General features: G+C 69.6%; 9 non-coding genes across 9 annotated transcripts; all 9 read left to right on the top strand.

Moving 5' to 3' along the window:
- Positions 1-898: 898 nt before the first annotated feature.
- LOC117310887 (5S ribosomal RNA) lies at positions 899-1,016 on the top strand. The gene has a single exon (XR_004524921.1). It is a non-coding gene; the product is annotated as a 5S ribosomal RNA (ribosomal RNA).
- Positions 1,017-1,941: 925 nt separating this feature from the next.
- Positions 1,942-2,060, top strand: LOC117310883 (5S ribosomal RNA). The gene has a single exon (XR_004524917.1). It is a non-coding gene; the product is annotated as a 5S ribosomal RNA (ribosomal RNA).
- A 2,689-nt stretch (positions 2,061-4,749) lies between these two features.
- On the top strand, positions 4,750-4,868 carry LOC117310882 (5S ribosomal RNA). The gene has a single exon (XR_004524916.1). It is a non-coding gene; the product is annotated as a 5S ribosomal RNA (ribosomal RNA).
- Positions 4,869-5,799: 931 nt separating this feature from the next.
- Positions 5,800-5,917, top strand: LOC117310892 (5S ribosomal RNA). Its single transcript, XR_004524926.1, has one exon. It is a non-coding gene; the product is annotated as a 5S ribosomal RNA (ribosomal RNA).
- Positions 5,918-8,615: 2,698 nt separating this feature from the next.
- LOC117310881 (5S ribosomal RNA) lies at positions 8,616-8,734 on the top strand. Its single transcript, XR_004524915.1, has one exon. It is a non-coding gene; the product is annotated as a 5S ribosomal RNA (ribosomal RNA).
- Positions 8,735-9,668: 934 nt separating this feature from the next.
- LOC117310880 (5S ribosomal RNA) lies at positions 9,669-9,787 on the top strand. The gene has a single exon (XR_004524914.1). It is a non-coding gene; the product is annotated as a 5S ribosomal RNA (ribosomal RNA).
- A 934-nt stretch (positions 9,788-10,721) lies between these two features.
- LOC117310886 (5S ribosomal RNA) lies at positions 10,722-10,841 on the top strand. The gene has a single exon (XR_004524920.1). It is a non-coding gene; the product is annotated as a 5S ribosomal RNA (ribosomal RNA).
- Positions 10,842-13,540: 2,699 nt separating this feature from the next.
- On the top strand, positions 13,541-13,659 carry LOC117310879 (5S ribosomal RNA). The gene has a single exon (XR_004524913.1). It is a non-coding gene; the product is annotated as a 5S ribosomal RNA (ribosomal RNA).
- A 933-nt stretch (positions 13,660-14,592) lies between these two features.
- Positions 14,593-14,711, top strand: LOC117310888 (5S ribosomal RNA). Its single transcript, XR_004524922.1, has one exon. It is a non-coding gene; the product is annotated as a 5S ribosomal RNA (ribosomal RNA).
- The last annotated feature ends 2,016 nt before the right edge of the window (positions 14,712-16,727 follow it).

The raw sequence follows: 16,727 nt of genomic DNA, 5'->3' as shown, positions 1-16,727 counted from the left end.
GCGGCCGCCGGGTGCCGCACCTCGTGGGATCGCGGGAGTAATCCAAGTTGTCAGTGGAGGGGGCAGGCTGCGGTTGGACTCGCTGTGAGCACAGCGGGGGAGGGCTCCGTCTGGGGCCGGCTGGGGTGTCGCGCTAACCAGGCTTCGGGCCGGTTAGCCCCCGAGAACCAGAGCGGAAGGAGGCTCAGAGCCCTCCAGACCCAGACTCCGCCGCGGGCCAGTTGCCGTCCTTTCGGCCCACGAGCCCCTCGACCTGCACCTGGCCGCCCCACCGGCGCCCAGTCCCGGCGCCGCCACCTGTGTGCCGGAGTGTCCCTCCACAGCTCCCTCCGACAAAAGCCCCACCACCACCCCGCCCCTCTGGCGTGTCACCGCGGCCGGGTGCGGGAGCGGGATCGAGGGCAGGCGGCCGCTCCCCGGGCCTGCCGGCCACCAGGGGCGGGGTCCTGAGCTCGCGGGGGTTGTGGGGCAAGGGTGCCTTGCCGGGGCTGAGGGGCGTGGCGACTCAATGGTGGCTCCCAGTGGCTTCGGGCCAGCTGCTGTCGGCAGGAGGGCCGGCCCGGGGCTGCGGCCGGGCTGCGCCGAGCGCCGCGTGGGCGGCAGGGCCGATGCCCAAGGGACCGCGGGCCCCGGGCCCTGAAGTCCTCCGGGGCCACGTCCCTTGTGGGCGACGTGCGGGATCTTGGGCGGGGCGCCAAGCGCCGAAGGGTTTCTGGGTCACGGCCGCCCTGGGCTGGGAGGTGGTCGCCAAACTCCGCCGCCGCCCGATACCCGAGACTCCGTTCCCCCTGCCTGGGCGGGCCAGGGGGCCCTGCGGGGCGGGCCGGCCGCCAGGCTGGCGTTCAGGCGCCAGCGCCAGCGAAACTGGCCTCAAGAGGCAGCCCGCGGCCCCGCCCCCGTCTACGGCCATACCACCCTGAACGCGCCCGATCTCGTCTGATCTCGGAAGCTAAGCAGGGTCGGGCCTGGTAGTACTTGGATGGGAGACCGCCTGGGAATACCGGGTGCTGTAGGCTTTTTTGCCTCCGCTCCTCGCCTTCTCCTTTACTCGCCCGCGGCGGGGGCCGCCGGCTCCGCCCCCGCCGGGCCCGCTGCAGGCCCACCTCCTCAGGCCCCTCCCACCACGGCGCGCGCCGGCGGGGGCGTTCCCCGCCGGCCCGGCCGGCCAGGCGGCCAGAAGGCGGCCTGGAAGGCAAGCCGCACCCCAGACGCTCCCGGGGGGCCGGCCCGGGACCCAGACTCCGCCGCGGGCCCAGCTGCCGTCCTTTCGGCCCGCGAGCCCCTCGACCTGCACCTGGCCGCCCCACCCGGCGCCCAGCCCCGGCGCTGCCACCTGTGTGCCGAGTGTCCCTCCACAGCTCCCTCCGACAAAAGCCCCCCCCACCCCGCCCCTCTGGCGTGTCACCGCGGCCGGGTGCGGGAGCGGGATCGAGGGCAGGGGCCGCTTCCCCGGGCCTGCCGGCCACCAGGGGCGGGGTCCTGAACCGGCGGGGGGTGTGGGGGCAAGGGTGGCGGCCTTGCCGGGGCTGAGGGGCCGTGGCGACTCAATGGTGACTCCCAGTGGCTTCGGGCCAGCTGCTGTCGGGCAGGAGGGCCGGCCCGGGCTGCGGCCCGGGCTGCGCCGAGCGCCGCGTGGGCGGGCAGGGCCGATGCCCAAGGGACCCGGGCCCCGGGCCCTGAAGCCTCCGGGGCCACGTCCCTGTGAGCGACGTGCGGGATCTTGGGCGGGGGCGCCAAGCGCCGAAGGGTTTGCTGGGTCACGGCCGCCCTGGGCTGGGAGGTGGTCGCCAAACCCTCCGCCGCCGCCCGATACCCGAGACCTCCGTTCCCCTGCCTGGGCGGGCCAGGGGGCCCTGCCGGGGCGGGCCGGCGCCAGGCTGGCGTTCAGGCGCCAGCGCCAGCGAAACTGCCCTCAAGAGGCAGCCCGCGGCCCCCGCCCCCGTCTACGGCCATACCACCCTGAACGCGCCCGATCTCGTCTGATCTCGGAAGCTAAGCAGGGTCGGGCCTGGTTAGTACTTGGATGGGAGACCGCCTGGGAATACCGGGTGCTGTAGGCTTTTTGCCTCCCGCTCCGCCCGCTTCTCCTTTACTCGCCCGCGCGGCGGGGGCCGCCGGCTCCGCCCCCGCCGGGCCCCGCTGCAGGCAGTAGTCAAGGTGGTTTGCCTGCCCGAGCAGGAAGCTTGGGCGATGGCAGAAGCGGGAAGAAACTCTTGAGCACAGGTTCTTGGGATCCACGGAGCAGCGCATGCACATGCGATGGCTGCCTACACAGCTGGCTTGCTTGTCTGTGGGGAAAGGCGAGATGGGTCAGGGCCTGGTTCCTGAGGGGCTGAGAATCAAGGCAGGGATAGAAGAAAGGGGACAGGCCCACATCCCCTGAACCCACGCCGGCCGCCACTCACCTTTGTGGAAAATACGATTGAAAAGTGCCCGCAAGAATCTCTTCAGATGCCTCCAGAGTTGAGGGAAGAAGGGGAGGGGGGAGGCCGGGAGCAGGGTGAGCCCTGAAATCCAACCCTTGTCCGGTCACACCCCAGCAGCCCTCCCACCTCAGCCCCTCAAGACCCCAGGGCTCCCCAACCGCGCTGCACAGATCCTGCCCTGACCATAGTCACCACGTTGATCCCCACGTTGAGCAAGATGAAGCTGACCGGGATCAGAAGAATTGAGTATCCTTGCTCCTGGCATTTCCTGGGGATGGGGCCAGTGAACGGCTCGGCTCGGTAGTAGTTTCGCTCACCCATGGCCGTTGGTCCCAGGACTGCCTGGGCCCCCTGCCCTCCAGTTTTAACTGGGAGCCAGACTGGGTCATAATGGGGCAGGTGGTGAGGTCACAGTGAGGGAGGGGGATGAAAAGGAGGGCCCAGAGTGGCATTCCCTGGTAACCAGGGTCAGGTAAGCTGAGCCTGGACAGTCAAACAGGGCCCGGTGGCCGGCATACATCCCCTCGCGCGGTCATTCATTCGCTCACCGCCCGCTGACTCACTTGTTCAAATGACACATTGCGTCTCTTGGCCCCTCTTGAGACTAGGAAGACCTTGGCCTCAGAGGCTGCTGAAGGCCTGGCTGGAGTCCAGAGCCTCAGCCTTCTTCATGCCCTTCACTGGGCCTGGAGCTGGACCTGCCCAGATGTGGAACCTCCCAGTTTGGAAGCAACTTCTTGTATGAGGCTCTCTGTGGACAGGGACAGCTGAGACACAGAGGAGGTGCCCAGAGACCAGGGTTTGGAGTCTGCAGCTGCAGATGTACTTAGTGCATGGTATAGGACCAGGAGGGGCTGCTGGCAGAACTGTGGCCACTAAACCAAAGGGACCCTCAGGCCAAGAAGGGGACACTGGCTTCTTATTGCAGGAAGCCAAGCAAAGGGACCCAGGCTGGCAGAAGGAGTGGCGCTTCCAAGCCACAGACCACCAATGTTTCCTGGACTCTGGCGCTCTTTATTCCTCTCTCCATGCCCTGCCGCCCCCTGCCCCTGCCCCCGCCCCCATTTGCTGCTGGTAAGTTCATTTTCCCAGTCTGGCTCCCGTGCAGAGAGGGCTGGAGGCCGAGGTGGAAGGTAGCAGCGAGTTGGCCCGCGCTTGGCCCTCCTGCGGTTTGCCGCTTCAGCACCAGACTGTCATACACCTGGTAGTTGGCATTGCCTCCTGGGTTCCGGCTGAGTGGCATGAAGGTGGGCGGGGGTGGAGGGTGCTCGGTAGCCTGGACGTCGGGCAGGAGGTGAGAGGGGCGGAGGAGCAGCGCTGAGCTGGGAGCCGGGGCCCGCTGGTCCGAGGCCTCGGCCAGTACCGTGAGGGAGGCGGAGGTGGCCACAGGGCGCCGCAAGGGCAGGATCTCAGCCCATGCGGCCGCCGGGTGCCGCACCTCGTGGGGATCGCGGGAGTAATCCAAGTGTCCCGTGGAGGGGTGCAGGCTGCGGTTGGACTCGCTGTGAGCACAGCTGGGGAGGCTACGTCTGTGGGCCGGTGGGGTGTCGCGCTACCAGGCTTCGGGCCGGTAGCCCCGAGGAACCAGAGCGGATGGAGGCTCAGAGCCCTCCAGACCCAGACTCCGCCGCGGGCCCAGTTGCCGTCCTTTCGGCCCACGAGCCCCTCGACCTGCACCTGGCCGCCCCCACCGGCGCCCAGTCCCGGCGCCGCCACCTGTGTGCCGGAGTGTCCCTCCACAGCTCCCTCCGACTAAAGCCCCACCACCACCCCGCCCCTCTGGCGTGTCACCGCGGCCGGGTGCGGGAGCGGGATCGAGGGCAGGGGCCGCTTCCCCGGCCTGCCGGCCACCAGGGGCGGGGTCCTGAGCTCGGCGGGGGGTGTGGGGCAGGGGTGGCCTTGCCGGGGCTGAGGGGCCGTGGCGACTCAATGGTGGCTCCCAGTGGCTTCGGGCCAGCTGCTGTCGGGCAGGAGGGCCGGCCCGGGCTGGGCCGGGCTGCGCCGAGCGCCGCGTGGGCGGGCAGGGCCGATGCCCAAGGGACCGCGGGCCCCGGGCCCTGAAGTCTCCGGGGCCACGTCCCTGTGGGCGACGTGCGGGATCTTGGGCGGGGCGCCAAGCGCCGAAGGGTTTGCTGGGTCACGGCCGCCCTGGGCTGGGAGGTGGTCGCCAAACCCTCCGCCGCCGCCCGATACCCGAGACCTCCGTTCCCCTGCCTGGGCGGGCCAGGGGGCCCTGCCGGGGCGGGCCGGCCGCCAGGCTGGCGTTCAGGCGCCAGCGCCAGCGAAACTGGCCCTCAAGAGGCAGCCCGCGGCCCCCGCCCCCGTCTACGGCCATACCACCCTGAACGCGCCCGATCTCGTCTGATCTCGGAAGCTAAGCAGGGTCGGGCCTGGTTAGTACTTGGATGGGAGACCGCCTGGGAATACCGGGTGCTGTAGGCTTTTTGCCTCCCGCTCCTCCCGCCTTCTCCTTTACTCGCCCGCGGCGGGGGCCGCCGGCTCCGCCCCCGCCGGGCCCCGCTGCAGGCCCCACCTCCTCAGGCCCCTCCCACCACGGCGCGCGCGCCGGCGGGGGCGCTCCCCGCCGGCCCGCCGGCCAGGCGGCCAGAAGGCGGCCCTGGAAGGCAGCCGCACCCCAGACGCTCCCGGGGTGGCCGGCCCGGACCCAGACTCCGCCGCGGGCCCAGCTGCCGTCCTTTCGGCCCGCGAGCCCCTCGACCTGCACCTGGCCGCCCCCACCGGCGCCCAGCCCCGGCGCTGCCACCTGTGTGCCGGAGTGTCCCTCCACAGCTCCCTCCGACAAAAGCCCCCCCCCACCCCGCCCCTCTGGCGTGTCACCGCGGCCGGGTGCGGGAGCGGGATCGAGGGCAGGGGCCGCTTCCCCGGGCCTGCCGGCCACCAGGGGCGGGGTCCTGAACTCGGCGGGGGGTGTGGGGGCAAGGGTGGCCTTGCCGGGGCTGAGGGGCCGTGGCGACTCAATGGTGACTCCCAGTGGCTTCGGGCCAGCTGCTGTCGGGCAGGAGGGCCGGCCCGGGCTGCGGCCCGGGCTGCGCCGAGCGCCGCGTGGGCGGGCAGGGCCGATGCCCAAGGGACCGCGGGCCCGGGCCCTGAAGCCTCCGGGGCCACGTCCCTGTGAGCGACGTGCGGGATCTTGGGCGGGGCGCCAAGCGCCGAAGGGTTTGCTGGGTCACGGCCGCCTGGGCTGGAGGTGGTCGCCAAACCCTCCGCCGCCGCCCGATACCCGAGACCTCCGTTCCCCCTGCCTGGGCGGGCCAGGGGGCCCTGCCGGGGCGGGCCGGCCGCCAGGCTGGTCGTTCAGAGCGCCAGCGCCAGCGAAACTGGCCCTCAAGAGGCAGCCCGCGGCCCCCGCCCCGTCTACTGCCATACCACCCTGAACGCGCCCGATCTCGTCTGATCTCGGAAGCTAAGCAGGTCGGGCCTGGTTAGTACTTGGATGGGAGACCGCCTGGGAATACCGGGTGCTGTAGGCTTTTTGCCTCCCGCTCCGCCCGCCTTCTCCTTTACTCGCCCGCGGCGGGGGCCGCCGGCTCCGCCCCCGCCGGGCCCCGCTGCAGGCAGTAGTCAAGGTGGTTTGCCTGCCCGAGCAGGAAGCTTGGCGATGGCAGAAGCGGGAAGAAACTCTTGAGCACAGGTTCTTGGGATCCACGGAGCAGCGCATGCACATGCGATGGCTGCCTACACAGCTGGCTTGCTTGTCTGTGGGGAAAGGCGAGATGGGTCAGGGCCTGGGTTCCTGAGGGGCTGAGAATCAAGGCAGGGATAGAAGAAAGGGGGACAGGGCCCACATCCCCTGAACCCACGCCGGCGCCCACTCACCTTTGTGGAAAATACGATTGAAAAGTGCCCGCAAGAATCTCTTCAGATGCCTCCAGAGTTGAGGGAAGAAGGGGAGGGGGGAGGCCGGGAGCAGGGTGAGCCCTGAAATCCAACCCTTGTCCGGTCACACCCCAGCAGCCCTCCCACCTCAGCCCCTTCAAGACCCAGGGCTCCCCCAACCGCGCTGCACAGATCCTGCCCTGACCATAGTCACCACGTTGATCCCCACGTTGAGCAAGATGAAGCTGACCGGGATCAGAAGAATTGAGTATCCTTGCTCCTGGCATTTCCTGGGGATGGGGCCAGTGAACGGCTCGGTCTCGGTAGTAGTTTCGCTCACCCATGGCCGTTGGTCCCAGGACTGCCTGGGCCCCCTGCCCTCCAGTTTTAACTGGGAGCCAGACTGGGTCATAATGGGGCAGGTGGTGAGGTCACAGTGAGGGAGGGGGATGAAAAGGAGGGCCCAGAGTGGCATTCCCTGGTAACCAGGGTCAGGTACGCTGAGCCTGGACAGTCCAACAGGGCCCGGTGGCCGGCATACATCCCCTCGCGCGGTCATTCATTCGCTCACCGCCCGCTGACTCACTTGTTCAAATGACACATTGCGTCTCTTGGCCCCTCTTGAGACTAGGAAGACCTTGGCCTCAGAGGCCTGCTGAAGGCCTGGCTGGAGTCCAGAGCCTCAGCCTTCTTCATGCCCTTCACTGGGCCTGGAGCTGGACCTGCCCAGATGTGGAACCTCCCAGTTTGAAGCAACTTCTTGTATGAGGCTCTCTGTGGACAGGGACAGCTGAGACACAGAGGAGGTGCCCAGGAGACCAGGGGTTTGGAGTCTGCAGCTGCAGATGTACTTAGTGCATGGTATAGGACCAGGAGGGGCCTGCTGGCAGAACTGTGGCCACTAAACCAAAGGGACCCTCAGGCCAAGAAGGGGAACACTGGCTTCTTATTGCAGGAAGCCAAGCAAAGGGACCCAGGCTGGCAGAAGGAGTGGCGCTTCCAAGCCACAGACCACCAATGTTTCCTGGACTCTGGCGCTCTTTATTCCTCTCTCCATGCCCTGCCGCCCCCTGCCCCTGCCCCCGCCCCCATTTGCTGCTGGTAAGTTCATTTTCCCAGTCTGGCTCCCGTGCAGAGAGGGCCTGGAGGCCGAGGTGGAAGGTAGCAGCGAGTTGGCCCGCGCTTGGCCCTCCTGCGGTTGCCGCTTCAGCACCAGACTGTCATACACCTGGTAGTTGGCATTGCCTCCTGGGTTCCGGCTGAGTGGCATGAAGGTGGGCGGGGGTGGAGGGTGCTCGGTAGCCTGGACGTCGGGCAGGAGGTGAGAGGGGCGGAGGAGCAGCGCTGAGCTGGGAGCCGGGGCCCGCTGGTCCGAGGCCTCGGCCAGTACCGTGAGGGAGGCGGAGGTGGCCACAGGGCGCCGCAAGGGCAGGATCTCAGCCCATGCGGCCGCCGGGTGCCGCACCTCGTGGGGATCGCGGGAGTAATCCAAGTGTCCCGTGGAGGGGTGCAGGCTGCGGTTGGACTCGCTGTGAGCACAGCTGGGGAGGCTACGTCTGTGGGCCGGTGGGGTGTCGCGCTACCAGGCTTCGGGCCGGTAGCCCCGAGGAACCAGAGCGGATGGAGGCTCAGAGCCCTCCAGACCCAGACTCCGCCGCGGGCCCAGTTTGCCGTCCTTTCGGCCCACGAGCCCCTCGACCTGCACCTGGCCGCCCCCACCGGCGCCAGTCCCGGCGCCGCCACCTGTGTGGCCGGAGTGTCCCTCCACAGCTCCCTCCGACTAAAGCCCCACCACCACCCCGCCCCTCTGGCGTGTCACCGCGGCCGGGTGCGGGAGCGGGATCGAGGGGCAGGGGCCCGCTTCCCCGGGCCTGCCGGCCACCAGGGGCGGGGGTCCTGAGCTCGGCGGGGGTGTGGGGCAGGGTGGCCTTGCCGGGGCTGAGGGGCCGTGGCGACTCATGGTGGCTCCCAGTGGCTTCGGCCAGCTGCTGTCGGGCAGGAGGGCCGGCCCGGGCTGTGGCCGGGCTGCGCCGAGCGCCGCGTGGGCGGGCAGGGCCGATGCCCAAGGGACCGCGGGCCCCGGGCCCTGAAGTCTCCGGGGCCACGTCCCTGTGGGCGACGTGCGGGATCTTGGGCGGGGCGCCAAGCGCCGAAGGGTTGCTGGGTCACGGCCGCCCTGGGCTGGGAGGTGGTCGCCAAAAACCCTCCGCCGCCGCCGATACCCGAGACCTCCGTTCCCCCTGCCTGGGCGGGCCAGGGGGCCCTGCCGGGGCGGGCCGGCCGCCAGGCTGGCGTTCAGGCGCCAGCGCCAGCGAAACTGGCCCTCAAGAGGCAGCCCGCGGCCCCCGCCCCGTCTACGGCCATACCACCCTGAACGCGCCCGATCTCGTCTGATCTCGGAAGCTAAGCAGGGTCGGGCCTGGTTAGTACTTGGATGGGAGACCGCCTGGGAATACCGGGTGCTGTAGGCTTTTTGCCTCCCGCTCCTCCCGCCTTCTCCTTTACTCGCCCGCGGCGGGGGCCGCCGGCTCCGCCCCGCCGGGCCCCGCTGCAGGCCCCACCTCCTCAGGCCCCTCCCACCACGGCGCGCGCCGGCGGGGGCGCTCCCCGCCGGCCCGGCCGGCCAGGCGGCCAGAAGGCGGCCCTGGAAGGCAGCCGCACCCCAGACGCTCCCGGGGTGGCCGGCCCGGACCCAGACTCCGCCGCGGGCCCAGCTGCCGTCCTTTCGGCCCGCGAGCCCCTCGACCTGCACCTGGCCGCCCCCACCGGCGCCCAGCCCCGGCGCTGCCACCTGTGTGCCGGAGTGTCCCTCCACAGCTCCCTCCGACAAAAGCCCCCCCCCCACCCCGCCCCTCTGGCGTGTCACCGCGGCCGGGTGCGGGAGCGGGATCGAGGGCAGGGGCCGCTTCCCCGGGCCTGCCGGCCACCAGGGGCGGGGTCCTGAACTCGGCGGGGGGTGTGGGGGCAAGGGGTGGCCTTGCCGGGGCTGAGGGGCCGTGGCGACTCAATGGTGGACTCCCAGTGGCTTCGGGCCAGCTGCTGTCGGGCAGGAGGGCCGGCCCGGGCTGCGGCCCGGGCTGCGCCGAGCGCCGCGTGGGCGGGCAGGGCCGATGCCCAAGGGACCGCGGGCCCCGGGCCCTGAAGCCTCCGGGGCCACGTCCCTGTGAGCGACGTGCGGGATCTTGGGCGGGGCGCCAAGCGCCGAAGGGTTTGCTGGGTCACGGCCGCCCTGGGCTGGGAGGTGGTCGCCAAACCCTCCGCCGCCGCCCGATACCCGAGACCTCCGTTCCCCCTGCCTGGGCGGGCCAGGGGGCCCTGCCGGGGCGGGCCGGCCGCCAGGCTGGCGTTCAGGCGCCAGCGCCAGCGAAACTGGCCCTCAAGAGGCAGCCCGCGGCCCCCGCCCCCGTCTACGGCCATACCACCCTGAACGCGCCCGATCTCGTCTGATCTCGGAAGCTAAGCAGGGTCGGGCCTGGTTAGTACTTGGATGGGAGACCGCCTGGGAATACCGGGTGCTGTAGGCTTTTTGCCTCCCGCTCCTCCCGCCTTCTCCTTTACTCGCCCGCGGCGGGGGCCGCCGGCTCCGCCCCCGCCGGGTCCCGCTGCAGGCCCCACCTCCTCAGGCCCCTCCCACCACGGCGCGCGCCGGCGGGGGCGTTCCCCGCCGGCCCGTCCGGCCAGGCGGCCAGAAGGCGGCCCTGGAAGGCAGCCGCACCCCAGACGCTCCCGGGGTGGCCGGCCCGGACCCAGACTCCGCCGCGGGCCCAGCTGCCGTCCTTTCGGCCCGCGAGCCCCTCGACCTGCACCTGGCCGCCCCCACCGGCGCCCAGCCCCGGCGCTGCCACCTGTGTGCCGGAGTGTCCCTCCACAGCTCCCTCCGACAAAAGCCCCCCCCCCACCCCGCCCCTCTGGCGTGTCACCGCGGCCGGGTGCGGGAGCGGGATCGAGGGCAGGGGCCGCTTCCCCGGGCCTGCCGGCCACCAGGGGCGGGGTCCTGAACTCGGCGGGGGGTGTGGGGGCAAGGGTGGCCTTGCCGGGGCTGAGGGGCCGTGGCGACTCAATGGTGACCTCCCAGTGGCTTCGGGCCAGCTGCTGTCGGGCAGGAGGGCCGGCCCGGGCTGCGGCCCGGGCTGCGCCGAGCGCCGCGTGGGCGGGCAGGGCCGATGCCCAAGGGACCGCGGGCCCCGGGCCCTGAAGCCTCCGGGGCCACGTCCCTGTGAGCGACGTGCGGGATCTTGGGCGGGGCGCCAAGCGCCGAAGGGTTTGCTGGGTCACGGCCGCCCTGGGCTGGGAGGTGGTCGCCAAACCCTCCGCCGCCGCCCGATACCCGAGACCTCCGTTCCCCCTGCCTGGGCGGGCCAGGGGGCCCTGCCGGGGCGGGCCGGCCGCCAGGCTGGCGTTCAGGCGCCAGCGCCAGCGAAACTGGCCCTCAAGAGGCAGCCCGCGGCCCCCGCCCCCGTCTACGGCCATACCACCCTGAACGCGCCCGATCTCGTCTGATCTCGGAAGCTAAGCAGGGTCGGGCCTGGTTAGTACTTGGATGGGAGACCGCCTGGGAATACCGGGCTGCTGTAGGCTTTTTGCCTCCCGCTCCGCCCGCCTTCTCCTTTACTCGCCCGCGGCGGGGGCCGCCGGCTCCGCCCCCGCCGGGCCCCGCTGCAGGCAGTAGTCAAGGTGGTTTGCCTGCCCGAGCAGGAAGCTTGGGCGATGGCAGAAGCGGGAAGAAACTCTTGAGCACAGGTTCTTGGGATCCACGGAGCAGCGCATGCACATGCGATGGCTGCCTACACAGCTGGCTTGCTTGTCTGTGGGGAAAGGCGAGATGGGTCAGGGCCTGGGTTCCTGAGGGGCTGAGAATCAAGGCAGGGATAGAAGAAAGGGGACAGGCCCACATCCCCTGAACCCACGCCGGCGCCCACTCACCTTTGTGGAAAATACGATTGAAAAGTGCCCGCAAGAATCTCTTCAGATGCCTCCAGAGTTGAGGGAAGAAGGGGAGGGGGGAGGCCGGGAGCAGGGTGAGCCCTGAAATCCAACCCTTGTCCGGTCACACCCCAGCAGCCCTCCCACCTCAGCCCCTTCAAGACCCCAGGGCTCCCCCAACCGCGCTGCACAGATCCTGCCCTGACCATAGTCACCACGTTGATCCCCACGTTGAGCAAGATGAAGCTGACCGGGATCAGAAGAATTGAGTATCCTTGCTCCTGGCATTTCCTGGGGATGGGGCCAGTGAACGGCTCGGCTCGGTAGTAGTTTCGCTCACCCATGGCCGTTGGTCCCAGGACTGCCTGGGCCCCCTGCCCTCCAGTTTTAACTGGGAGCCAGACTGGGTCATAATGGGGCAGGTGGTGAGGTCACAGTGAGGGAGGGGGATGAAAAGGAGGGCCCAGAGTGGCATTCCCTGGTAACCAGGGTCAGGTAAGCTGAGCCTGGACAGTCAAACAGGGCCCGGTGGCCGGCATACATCCCCTCGCGCGGTCATTCATTCGCTCACCGCCCGCTGACTCACTTGTTCAAATGACACATTGCGTCTCTTGGCCCCTCTTGAGACTAGGAAGACCTTGGCCTCAGAGGCCTGCTGAAGGCCTGGCTGGAGTCCAGAGCCTCAGCCTTCTTCATGCCCTTCACTAGGGCCTGGAGCTGGACCTGCCCAGATGTGGAACCTCCCAGTTTGGAAGCAACTTCTTGTATGAGGCTCTCTGTGGACAGGGACAGCTGAGACACAGAGGAGGTGCCCAGAGACCAGGGGTTTGGAGTCTGCAGCTGCAGATGTACTTAGTGCATGGTATAGGACCAGGAGGGGCCTGCTGGCAGAACTGTGGCCACTAAACCAAAGGGACCCTCAGGCCAAGAAGGGGACACTGGCTTCTTATTGCAGGAAGCCAAGCAAAGGGACCCAGGCTGGCAGAAGGAGTGGCGCTTCCAAGCCACAGACCACCAATGTTTCCTGGACTCTGGCGCTCTTTATTCCTCTCTCCATGCCCTGCCGCCCCCTGCCCCTGCCCCCGCCCCCATTTGCTGCTGGTAAGTTCATTTTCCCAGTCTGGCTCCCGTGCAGAGAGGGCCTGGAGGCCGAGGTGGAAGGTAGCAGCGAGTTGGCCCGCGCTTGGCCCTCCTGCGGTTGCCGCTTCAGCACCAGACTGTCATACACCTGGTAGTTGGCATTGCCTCCTGGGTTCCGGCTGAGTGGCATGAAGGTGGGCGGGGGTGGAGGGTGCTCGGTAGCCTGGACGTCGGGCAGGAGGTGAGAGGGGCGGAGGAGCAGCGCTGAGCTGGGAGCCGGGGCCCGCTGGTCCGAGGCCTCGGCCAGTACCGTGAGGGAGGCGGAGGTGGCCACAGGGCGCCGCAAGGGCAGGATCTCAGCCCATGCGGCCGCCGGGTGCCGCACCTCGTGGGGATCGCGGGAGTAATCCAAGTGTCCCGTGGAGGGGTGCAGGCTGCGGTTGGACTCGCTGTGAGCACAGCTGGGGAGGCTACGTCTGTGGGCCGGTGGGGTGTCGCGCTACCAGGCTTCGGGCCGGTAGCCCCGAGGAACCAGAGCGGATGGAGGCTCAGAGCCCTCCAGACCCAGACTCCGCCGCGGGCCCAGTTGCCGTCCTTTCGGCCCACGAGCCCCTCGACCTGCACCTGGCCGCCCCCACCGGCGCCCAGTCCCGGCGCCGCCACCTGTGTGCCGGAGTGTCCCTCCACAGCTCCCTCCGACTAAAGCCCCACCACCACCCCGCCCCTCTGGCGTGTCACCGCGGGCCGGGTGCGGGAGCGGGATCGAGGGCAGGGGCCGCTTCCCCGGGCCTGCCGGCCACCAGGGGCGGGGTCCTGAGCTCGGCGGGGGGTGTGGGGCAGGGGTGGCCTTGCCGGGGCTGAGGGGCCGTGGCGACTCAATGGTGGCTCCCAGTGGCTTCGGGCCAGCTGCTGTCGGGCAGGAGGGCCGGCCCGGGCTGCGGCCGGGCTGCGCCGAGCGCCGCGTGGGCGGGCAGGGCCGATGCCCAAGGGACCGCGGGCCCCGGGCCCTGAAGTCTCCGGGGCCACGTCCCTGTGGGCGACGTGCGGGATCTTGGGCGGGGCGCCAAGCGCCGAAGGGTTTGCTGGGTCACGGCCGCCCTGGGCTGGGAGGTGGTCGCCAAACCCTCCGCCGCCGCCCGATACCCGAGACCTCCGTTCCCCCTGCCTGGGCGGGCCAGGGGGCCCTGCCGGGGCGGGCCGGCCGCCAGGCTGGCGTTCAGGCGCCAGCGCCAGCGAAACTGGCCCTCAAGAGGCAGCCCGCGGCCCCCGCCCCCGTCTACGGCCATACCACCCTGAACGCGCCCGATCTCGTCTGATCTCGGAAGCTAAGCAGGGTCGGGCCTGGTTAGTACTTGGATGGGAGACCGCCTGGGAATACCGGGTGCTGTAGGCTTTTTGCCTCCCGCTCCTCCCGCCTTCTCCTTTACTCGCCCGCGGCGGGGGCCGCCGGCTCCGCCCCCGCCGGGCCCCGCTGCAGGCCCCACCTCCTCAGGCCCCTCCCACCACGGCGCGCGCCGGCGGGGGCGCTCCCCGCCGGCCCGGCCGGCCAGGCGGCCAGAAGGCGGCCCTGGAAGGCAGCCGCACCCCAGACGCTCCCGGGGTGGCCGGCCCGGACCCAGACTCCGCCGCGGGCCCAGCTGCCGTCCTTTCGGCCCGCGAGCCCCTCGACCTGCACCTGGCCGCCCCCACCGGCGCCCAGCCCCGGCGCTGCCACCTGTGTGCCGGAGTGTCCCTCCACAGCTCCCTCCGACAAAAGCCCCCCCCCACCCCGCCCCTCTGGCGTGTCACCGCGGCCGGGTGCGGGAGCGGGATCGAGGGCAGGGGCCGCTTCCCCGGGCCTGCCGGCCACCAGGGGCGGGGTCCTGAACTCGGCGGGGGGTGTGGGGGCAAGGGTGGCCTTGCCGGGGCTGAGGGGGCCGTGGCGACTCAATGGTGACTCCCAGTGGCTTCGGGCCAGCTGCTGTCGGGCAGGAGGGCCGGCCCGGGCTGCGGCCCGGGCTGCGCCGAGCGCCGCGTGGGCGGGCAGGGCCGATGCCCAAGGGACCGCGGGCCCCGGGCCCTGAAGCCTCCGGGGCCACGTCCCTGTGAGCGACGTGCGGGATCTTGGGCGGGGCGCCAAGCGCCGAAGGGTTTGCTGGGTCACGGCCGCCCTGGGCTGGGAGGTGGTCGCCAAACCCTCCGCCGCCGCCCGATACCCGAGACCTCCGTTCCCCCTGCCTGGGCGGGCCAGGGGGCCCTGCCGGGGCGGGCCGGCCGCCAGGCTGGCGTTCAGGCGCCAGCGCCAGCGAAACTGGCCCTCAAGAGGCAGCCCGCGGCCCCCGCCCCCGTCTACGGCCATACCACCCTGAACGCGCCCGATCTCGTCTGATCTCGGAAGCTAAGCAGGGTCGGGCCTGGTTAGTACTTGGATGGGAGACCGCCTGGGAATACCGGCTGCTGTAGGCTTTTTGCCTCCCGCTCCGCCCGCCTTCTCCTTTACTCGCCCGCGGCGGGGTCCGCCGGCTCCGCCCCCGCCGGGCCCCGCTGCAGGCAGTAGTCAAGGTGGTTTGCCTGCCCGAGCAGGAAGCTTGGGCGATGGCAGAAGCGGGAAGAAACTCTTGAGCACAGGTTCTTGGGATCCACGGAGCAGCGCATGCACATGCGATGGCTGCCTACACAGCTGCTTGCTTGTCTGTGGGGAAAGGCGAGATGGGTCAGGGCCTGGGTTCCTGAGGGGCTGAGAATCAAGGCAGGGATAGAAGAAAGGGGACAGGCCCACATCCCCTGAACCCACGCCGGCGCCCACTCACCTTTGTGGAAAATACGATTGAAAAGTGCCCGCAAGAATCTCTTCAGATGCCTCCAGAGTTGAGGGAAGAAGGGGAGGGGGGAGGCCGGGAGCAGGGTGAGCCCTGAAATCCAACCCTTGTCCGGTCACACCCCAGCAGCCCTCCCACCTCAGCCCCTTCAAGACCCCAGGGCTCCCCCAACCGCGCTGCACAGATCCTGCCCTGACCATAGTCACCACGTTGATCCCCACGTTGAGCAAGATGAAGCTGACCGGGATCAGAAGAATTGAGTATCCTTGCTCCTGGCATTTCCTGGGGATGGGGCCAGTGAACGGCTCGGCTCGGTAGTAGTTTCGCTCACCCATGGCCGTTGGTCCCAGGACTGCCTGGGCCCCCTGCCCTCCAGTTTTAACTGGGAGCCAGACTGGGTCATAATGGGGCAGGTGGTGAGGTCACAGTGAGGGAGGGGGATGAAAAGGAGGGCCCAGAGTGGCATTCCCTGGTAACCAGGGTCAGGTAAGCTGAGCCTGGACAGTCAAACAGGGCCCGGTGGCCGGCATACATCCCCTCGCGCGGTCATTCATTCGCTCACCGCCCGCTGACTCACTTGTTCAAATGACACATTGCGTCTCTTGGCCCCTCTTGAGACTAGGAAGACCTTGGCCTCAGAGGCCTGCTGAAGGCCTGGCTGGAGTCCAGAGCCTCAGCCTTCTTCATGCCCTTCACTGGGCCTGGAGCTGGACCTGCCCAGATGTGGAACCTCCCAGTTTGGAAGCAACTTCTTGTATGAGGCTCTCTGTGGACAGGGACAGCTGAGACACAGAGGAGGTGCCCAGAGACCAGGGGTTTGGAGTCTGCAGCTGCAGATGTACTTAGTGCATGGTATAGGACCAGGAGGGGCCTGCTGGCAGAACTGTGGCCACTAAACCAAAGGGACCCTCAGGCCAAGAAGGGGACACTGGCTTCTTATTGCAGGAAGCCAAGCAAAGGGACCCAGGCTGGCAGAAGGAGTGGCGCTTCCAAGCCACAGACCACCAATGTTTCCTGGACTCTGGCGCTCTTTATTCCTCTCTCCATGCCCTGCCGCCCCCTGCCCCTGCCCCCGCCCCCATTTGCTGCTGGTAAGTTCATTTTCCCAGTCTGGCTCCCGTGCAGAGAGGGCCTGGAGGCCGAGGTGGAAGGTAGCAGCGAGTTGGCCCGCGCTTGGCCCTCCTGCGGTTGCCGCTTCAGCACCAGACTGTCATACACCTGGTAGTTGGCATTGCCTCCTGGGTTCCGGCTGAGTGGCATGAAGGTGGGCGGGGGTGGAGGGTGCTCGGTAGCCTGGACGTCGGGCAGGAGGTGAGAGGGGCGGAGGAGCAGCGCTGAGCTGGGAGCCGGGGCCCGCTGGTCCGAGGCCTCGGCCAGTACCGTGAGGGAGGCGGAGGTGGCCACAGGGCGCCGCAAGGGCAGGATCTCAGCCCATGCGGCCGCCGGGTGCCGCACCTCGTGGGGATCGCGGGAGTAATCCAAGTGTCCCGTGGAGGGGTGCAGGCTGCGGTTGGACTCGCTGTGAGCACAGCTGGGGAGGCTACGTCTGTGGGCCGGTGGGGTGTCGCGCTACCAGGCTTCGGGCCGGTAGCCCCGAGGAACCAGAGCGGATGGAGGCTCAGAGCCCTCCAGACCCAGACTCCGCCGCGGGCCCAGTTGCCGT

The sequence above is a fragment of the Tursiops truncatus genome, unplaced genomic scaffold, assembly GCF_011762595.2.
Source record: "Tursiops truncatus isolate mTurTru1 unplaced genomic scaffold, mTurTru1.mat.Y mat_scaffold_462_arrow_ctg1, whole genome shotgun sequence".
Lineage (NCBI taxonomy): Eukaryota > Metazoa > Chordata > Mammalia > Artiodactyla > Delphinidae > Tursiops > Tursiops truncatus.
Note: the sequence above shows the minus strand (reverse complement) of the source record. Positions and strands in the feature narration are given on the sequence as shown.